This window comes from Myotis brandtii, unplaced genomic scaffold, assembly GCF_000412655.1.
Source record: "Myotis brandtii unplaced genomic scaffold, ASM41265v1 scaffold112, whole genome shotgun sequence".
NCBI classification, from domain to species: Eukaryota; Metazoa; Chordata; class Mammalia; order Chiroptera; family Vespertilionidae; genus Myotis; species Myotis brandtii.
This window is the reverse complement of record NW_005353838.1, coordinates 9370012-9378961: the sequence shown is the minus strand read 5'-3', so window position 1 is coordinate 9378961 and position 8950 is coordinate 9370012.

The following is an 8950-nucleotide window of genomic DNA, read 5'->3' as shown; positions in this document are numbered from 1 at the left end:
CTCGGCCAATGGCGTGCGCACACGTCGGGAGAACGCCTCGTGACCGCGCGTCACGGGAGAAAGAGGCCTTTCCCTTTCTTCTCGCGCTTCTTTCTTCTCCCCCATGTAGGCCTGTAGGTCTCAATGTCCGAATTAACTCCACTGCCCGGGCCTGCATGAGCCCACGCTGTTCTCTCCTGTACTTTAAGGTCCCAAGAAAGACCCCTCGGCTTCTCCTCGCGTGTTTCCAAATACAAGCGGCCAGTCTCCGTGCCTGCGGCGCCCGCTGTGGGGGCCTGCGCTAGAAATCCCTTTGCCGCCGACATGTATGAATCACGAGCCTTTGGAAAGGCCTCAAAACGCGGCTCTCACACTGAAATTGTCCCCTTAAGGACCTGCGGCAGGACTGGTCGAGGTCAGTTCCTTAGGCTCGCACTGATCTCAAATCTGCCGGCACTATTTTCTAACATTTTCCTAGTGACCGAGGAAAGAGCTGAAGCAACTTTTCTTGGGGTTGGGATTTAGGGAATTGAATGATTTACAAGACTTTAAAAGCCGGGTAGCAGGGTACCCTCCCTAATGGCCAGTAACTTTTTCCTTAGTGCTTCTGTGTTGTGAAGCATAATGAACAAGATCAATTACAGAGGCAAAAACTGGAGATGCACTCCTTTTCTGGCCGAACTGATTTTTAAATCATTTGACCTAAATGAGCTTCAGTTTTAATATTTTTAAAATGAAAATGGGGATAAGATTTGGTCATCTCCAACACTCAGGAAACATCGGTTCATCTCTAGACCCATGCTTAAACAAAGGTACCGATGAAAGTGACTATAATTGGCAAGTGTCCCTACCGTAAGAAAGATTAGGAATTTAATCAATTATGTTGTAAATTGTTTAAAAAACAGTTTGTGTTGACAAATAGGGAATAGTCTCCTTGGGACTTGGAAAAAAAGGAGCACAAAAAATAAGAATTTGTTAATGTTTATTTAGCATTGCCCAAGCAGAACCGGTGTTTTATTTGGCAGACAGGAACAACAGGTACTTTTTCAGGGCAGAAACCAGTCACCAGTCTTAAAGTAACTTGGATGAAATAACCCTCCGAACTAGCCTCCTCCTGTTGCTCTGATTCCAGTATCACCAGCAAACTGTTCCGTCTCTGCCTTTCAGGCGCGCGGATACCCAGCAATAATACTTGAGACGTTGGGAAATGTCTACCCTTAGGGTCTCCTTAACATATGAAGGCTCTTGAATTTACTATGAATAGGCATGGATAACTTGATTTCGTTTTTTCTTTCTTTTTTTTAAAAATATATTTTTATTTATTTCTGAGAGGAAGGGAGAGGGAGAGAGATAGAAACATCAATAATGAGAGAGAATCATTGATCGGCGGCCCCCTACAGGCCCGGTACTGGGGATCGAGCCTGCAACCTGGGCATGTGCCCTTGACCGGAATGGAACCTGGGACCCTTCAGTCCGCAGGCTGACGCTCTATCCACTGAGCAAAACCGGCTAGGGCGATAACTTGATTTCTGATTCAATTCTGAGTATGTAGAAAAACGAAAAATTAAAGACCTTAGGAAGATGGTATTCACACCAAAGTACCTGGTGAGAAACTGCAAGGATGATCATGAAAACGGATCACTTGGCTTCACTTTCTGGCATGTTGTCTAGGTGTTTTCTAGCCAATTATTTTTATTTTTTCTAATCAATTATTTTTAATAACTTCTGTTATTATTCTTTCTTCTTTGAATTGCATTAAATTCTGATATTAATTTGAGAAATGGTGGGGGATGGGATACTAAGTACTTGCATCCAGGAACATGAATGTCAGTCCATTTATTCAGACCTTTTGTCCTTCAGTAGAATGTGGATTCATCCAGATTTGTTGTTCATCCAGACTCTGTGGTGTTTAGACATTAGCTATTTTTTACTTCTACAAAGTTTCTACTCTGTGGACACATGGTATCTCATATAAATATCCCTGCTTGAGTTCTTCACCCTGGTAGACAGAAACTTGACCCCTGGTTGCTGTCTGTCCTTGTAGCCCTGGCTCTCTTGTAAGTGTGTGTGTGTGTGTGTGTGTGTGTGGGGAAAGGGGGGGGGGGGAAGTACATGGGGTGAGGAACAGGGGACAAGGGTTCTAAGGTGGGATGGAGTAGCAGACAGATTTTATAAATAATCTATATTAGGGCCTCAACTTCTTTCATATCACAACACATGCAGAAAACGTTATTTTGTGTACAGCACACGAGGTTGCATAAACAAAGATTTGGAGACATCTAAATGCTGGCTGGTTAAAAAATTCATAACATTTTCTTTAAATTATATAATATGTTAAAATAAAATACAATGTATTAGAGAAGATATTAAAAAATCATTTTGAATAAACCATTCAAATAAAAAATTTCCACATTTTTTTCATGATCATTTTGAACTTGTTCCTATGAATATATTTTGATATTAGGTTTTATGGTCGAAATGGCTTTATGCAGTTTTTGATCTCGACTTTTTAATCATAAACTTCTCATATTCCGAATAGTAATTATCAGTAAGGGACTCTGATCGCATAAGTGGGTGATAAAATATTAAAACCATTTTATACCATCATTCAAAATTTACAATTGTAATTATATTTAAAGAATAACAACTCCTCCTTTTATTGACAAATGTAATGTTGAAATTTTATATGAACATGCAAATGAATTTCAAACTAATAGTACATTTTTATATCAAGATTTCCACAATGAAACTCTAGCCTACATTGTCAACAGCTAGTCTGAGGGCCATTAAAAGAGTTCATCGTCACAGAGGGATAGAGATAGCCGGTAGCCCTGGCTGGGTATCTCAGTTGGTTGGAGCGTGTTGTCCTGATGCATGGGATTGCAGGTTGGTCCTGGTTGGGGCACATATAGGAACCAGCCAGTGAATGCATAAATAAGTAGAACAACGAATCAATGTTTCTCTCTCCCTTTCTCTCTAAAAAAGAGAGAGAGAGAAAGAAATAGTCACTACATGTTAAGACAAATATTATAGGGCAATGCTGGCAGCTGAGCCCACTGGGAACCCCAGTCAGTCAAGTCTGGTCTCTCAGTCCCTGACAAATTACCCCTGGAGCTGTGTGCTGTCCCCCTTGGGCACCTAGAACAGAAACTTGTGTATTGGTTCCAGGATGTCTGGTCCATGTTGGGCTTTGCAGATAGTTGTCCATGTGGCAGGAATCCTTGGCCAAGCACAGAGAGCAGAATTTTAAGTGTTGGCTGTTGTTTACAGTGCTTGGCATACGCCCCAGACTATTCTGCACACGCTGCCCTGAGGACCTCTCAACAAGGCTGCTCATGGACAGAGGTACTGGTCCAGGGGGTTCTGACCTCCCCTGACCTCTCTCAACTGCCTCATTGCAGTAGGGGTCAATTTCTCACCCACATTCAGGACACTAGCATGCCATGGTCCCCTAGTTAAGAAGTACTGTCTAGATCAGGGGTGGGCAAACTTTTTGACTCGAGGGCCACAATGGGTTCTTAAACTGGACCGGAGGGCCCGAACAAAAGCATGGATGGAGTGTTTGTGTGAACTAATATAAATTCAAAGTAAACATCATTACATAAAAGGGTATGGTCTTTTTTTTTTTTAGTTTTATTCATTTCAAACGGGCCGGATCCGGCCCGCGGGCCGTAGTTTGCCCACAGCTGGTCTAGATTGTGTGATTTATTTTATGAGTGAGGAAGCTGTAATGCAGATTAAGGAACTGATTTTTTCCAAGATTAATAGCAAATTATGACAGATTCATAACTAAAAGAAAGAATATAAATTGAATGAAAATATTTTAGATAGGAGGACAGTAATTTTTAGAAGAGAAAAATTGTAATAAACTATAAATTTTGTCATCTGCCACTATATTCAGAATATGTCGGTAGCTTTATTTGTCTAAAATCTTGGTTTTTAAATAAGGAGTATATAAAGTAAAACACTAAACAAAAATCTGTTCCCTCAACTCCTATTACACAGCCTGGCTGGCTTGGCTCAGTGGTTGAGCATCGAACCAGGAAGTCGCAGTTTGATTCCGCATCAGGACACACATGCCTGGGTTGTGGGCTCAGTCCCCAAATAGGAGGCACGCAGAAGCAACCGATCAATGATTCTCATCATTTATGTTTCTATCTCTCTCTCCCTCTTCCTTCCTCTCTGAAATCAATAAAAATATATTTTTAAAAATCTTATGACACAGATTTGACCACAGTCAACCACTTAGTATACATGGTGTCCCAAAAAAATGTATACACACTGAATAATTATTAATTGCAATGCGTTAAATCTGAAAAGAAACATCAATTGAGCTATCAGTTGTAAAGTGTGTATTTTGGGGGACACTCTATATATTCTTTTACATCTTTTTCTAGGCCTAATCAATGTTTTAAGTGTGTATGAATCTGTATAACCATATTGGCTACATTTATACAAAAATATATCAACCTATCCAGATCTGAAATTCCTTTTTTACCCCCATTTAACAAACTAGTCACTTATCGAACTCTTATTATGTGCTTGGCCATACTAGGTGCTAGAAATTACCATAGTCACACATTATTAAACACTTAACACGTATCTTGCACTGTTCTAAGCACCTTATATTCCTGATCTTATTTAATTCCCCTAATTTACAAATAGGTCCTGTTATTCTCATTTTTTAGATGCTGTTAAAAAGAAAAGCCACAGCCCAATATGGTGTCACTTGGATACCAAACCTAAATTTAATACTTAAGTAATTGTGGTTTTAGCCTCTCCCAATAGTGGAATTTTAAACCAATCAGTCTGGAATTTCCTGACCCACATTAGTGAGGTAATCTGTCTGATAGGACCCTCTGCCTTCCCCTAAGGGAAGATTTCCTTGACTGAAATAATCCACGCTCAACTTAGTCACACCCTCTTTCTGCCTATGAAAAACTTCCATTTTGTACAACCCCTTGGAGCATCCTTCTCATTGCTAGATTGGATGCTGCCCAATTTATAAATCACTTAATAACGCCAATTAGATTAGGTTGAATTTTGTTTGAGTAAACTAGGTTTTAGGAAAGTTGAATACATTTACTGGGGTCATATAGGCCACACAACAAAGGAACTGAGGTGGAATGTCATGTCATAGTTTGCTGTATTTACATCTTAATATTCTTGAAAGTAACAACCCTTTCTTATATATTTTTGTCAAGCATCTGTTGTGTTCACTACCTTTTTCATCATGTCTACAGAAACTACTAGAGTGCCTGGCTCATAGTAGGCAACTTATGTATTTGTCATTGAATAAATAAGTGAATGAATGATGCATGAAATATTTTCAGTCACCTTCAGTACCCAAGTGTCCTACTGCATAGTATGTGGGCCTAGCCCAGTGATGGCGAACCTATGACACGCGTGTCAGAGGTGACACGCGAACTCATTTTTTTGGTTGATTTTTCTTTGTTAAATGGCATTTAAATATATAAAATAAATATCAAAAATATAAATCTTTGTTTTACTATGGTTGCAAATTATCAAAAAATTTCTTATGTGACACGGCACCAGAGTTAAGTTAGGGTTTTTCAAAATGCTGACACGCCGAGCTCAAAAGGTTCGCCATCACTGGCCTAGTACAAGATGAAAATGCAGGGCCCTTTTTTCAAATTTTATTTAAAATTTCAAGATCCTGACATCAAATCAGTAAGCCATGCCAGGACCCTTCTGAGCACAGGACCCTGTGTGACTGTAAACGTCAGATGCCCATGAAGCTGGCCCTGGTGCCTAGTGCAGTGCTCTGTTTAGAGCAGGCTGTCACTCCCTTTTGAGCAATTTATTCATTTGCCATTTTGTGATTTACTTCCACTTCCTCATTAGTCACTAATTTCTTAAGTTTTCTGCCCTCGGCCATGGAAATTCTTTCTCCAAAGTCACAAATGATTATCTAAATGTCAAATTAATTTTTCTATTCTCAATGTTAATCCTCCTGTCTCAGTCAGTTTGGACTACTTTAACAAAATACCTCAGACGGGGTGAATTAAAAAACATTTATTTCTCATAGTTCTGGAGACAGGGAAGTCTGTCAGGGTGCCAGCATGGTTGGTTTCTGGTGAGAGCCTCTTTCTGGTTTACTTGCTGTAGCCTCACAGGGCAGAGAAAGGGCTCACACTAGCTAGCTCTCCTGTTTCTTTTTCTTCTTCATCTTTTCTTTTTTTCTTTTGATTTCAGAGAGAGGAAGGGAAGGGGAGGGGAGAGAGAGAAATATCATTCATGAGAGAATCATTATCAGCTGCCTCCTGCACACCCACTACTGGGGATTGAGCCTACAACCCCGGCATGTGCCCTCACCGGGAATTGAACCATGACCTCCTGCTCCACACTGGCCGGGCATGTTTCTTCTTTGTAAGGGCACTGATCCCATCATGGGGTACCACCATCATGACCTTATTACCTCCTAAAGGCCCCATCTCCCATTACTATCACATTGGGAATTACGGTTTCAACATATGAATTTGGGGGGGATGCAAACATGCAGTTCATAACACCTCCCTAACCCACAGATTGACATTACTATTGCCCATTCTTCCTGTTTGATGCTCTCCTCCCTTGTCTTTATTAAGGACACTGATTCTCCCTTTAGGTGCTGTCTCTGCTTCTTTCTGGATCCTCCCCTCTTTCATATCTTTTGCCCTCTGTTTCTATAAGGTTTTGTAACATAAAGGTTTGGAACCTCTTGAGGGACTTGGTGAAATGCACCCATTGCTCTCCCCAGAGTGACCACTCTCCTGGGAAAGAAGGTGTGAGTGAGGTACCTGCCTGAGAGCCCACAGGGAATTTGTATATGCCTCCTGGGAGGCTGAGGTGGTGGTCAGGTCTGATGCAGTGGTTCTCAACCTGTGGGTCTCGACCCCTTTGGGGGTCAAACGACCCTTTCACAGGGGTCGCCTAAGACCATCTTGCATATCAGATATTTACATTACGATTCATAACAGTAGCAACATTACAGTTATGAAATAGCAACGAAAATAATTTTATGGTTGGGTCACAACATGAGGAACTGTATTTAAAGGGCCAGAAGGTTGAGAACCACTGGATTAGTGGATTAAGATGATGGAAAATATCACACCCTCTTTCACAAACACACACACACATACAATGGGTGGGTAATTTAAAAGGTGAGGAGGTAACTTGATACTAGAAGTACTGAGGAGTCATACACAATGACTGCTATGTCTCAGGTAGGTCCCAACTTGGACCTTTGAAAGGCTAAAATCTTTGACTTCCCTGTATTTCCCACATCTTTTGAGATGAATATCTGTGTTTTTGCCTGCCTAGCATATAGTTCCCTAATAGTAATAGTACTTTGATTTTCTTATGGAATCACTCATTTTAGACCATATGTTTCAGTCCCTAGCTAATTAGAACATTGAATCCCTCTACTACAGCACTTGGTTCAAGATTGGGCAAGTGACTTATTATTTCTTGATTCATTTATTCATTCAACAAATATATACTGAGCACCAGCCATGTGCCTGACAATGTTTTAGGTGCTAAGAATACATCACTAGGAAAAAGAAAAGACAAAAGTTCTTGCTGTAAGGATTCAGAACAAGGTGTGCCTCTGTGGTACAGGCATTATTTTGAGCTAAAGTCAACTGAGACCCTGTGGGCAAGAGAAACTTCTGCATCCCCACTTAACTGCTTAGAGGAATTTAAATTAAAAGTATTGCCCATACTAAGAGATGTCAGAGATAACCTTTTTTTAAAAAAAATTAAATTCTTTATTGTTTAATGTATTACATAGTCTCCTTTTCCCCCAATTGACCTCTTCCCGGCCACCCCCAACCCCCAGCACATGCCCTCATCCCTCCCCTTCCTTCCCCCGCGTCAGAGATAACCTTTTGACCTATCTGTATGACTGGGTAAACTATTAATTATTAAACATCTACTCTTCTTAATATCCTGTAATGACCTTCCTCCTCTCTGAAGCCCCAAGGCCTTTGCCATATGTGTGTATATATATATGTCCCCCAAAATTTATATACACTTTAACAGCTGATAGCTCTTGCATTTTGAAAATGAAATGTATTTTAATAAACTTTGTAATTATTCAAAGTGTGTATATATTTTTTGGGACACATTGTGTGTGTGTATTTGTTGTTGTTGTTTTTCATTTTCCCTTTCTGTCTCTGAATCTCTCATGTATGTGGGGTCTCTGACTCTCTCTTTAGCTGGGTAATTTTCTCCAGCAGGTCTCTGTAGACTGAGAGTGTGAACAAAGAAGTCAGCCAGTTAGTTTGGTCTATGATTGTGGAGTGGGATAGGAGGTCTTGGGAAACAAGGGAGTTGAGAGTATTGATAAGAATGGCTGAGGTTATGGATCATGAAGACTAAATAAAGAAATTAAGACTGATGAATTTGGGAGAAAATTGAACAATCAAGGGCCCAGATATTGAAAAAGAAGTATGGAAAAAATTGGACAACACAGCTGTGATCAAAGGTTGTTGTCAAGTGGGGTAAATAAACATAATATTTCAGAGGCAGAGAAGTCCTTTGTGATGACAAAGTCCATGGAACTGGGCAGCTGAAATAAAGAGGAGATGATGCCTCCTGAGAGTGAGAGGGTTAGTGAAATGTGAAGGCAGAGTGTTGGGTTATTTGGAAAAGGACATTAGATTTATCTCTAATAACAGTAGGGCTTGGAGTAGAAAACTATGCTGGATGCCACATCCTCAGGTAATACAGGGAAGTGAGAAGACATCTTCATGACTAGGGGAAAATATATAGATGAAAAAGATGACTTCTCAAGGCATTTAATGCTGGGTAGTCGAAAGAAGATAGAAAGTGAACTTTTATTTTTTTAAATGTATTTTTATTGATTTCAGAGAGGAAGGGAGACGGGGAGAGAGATAGGAACATCAATGATGAGAGGGAATCATTGATTGGCTGCCTCCTGCACGCCCCACATTGAGGATCGAGCCTG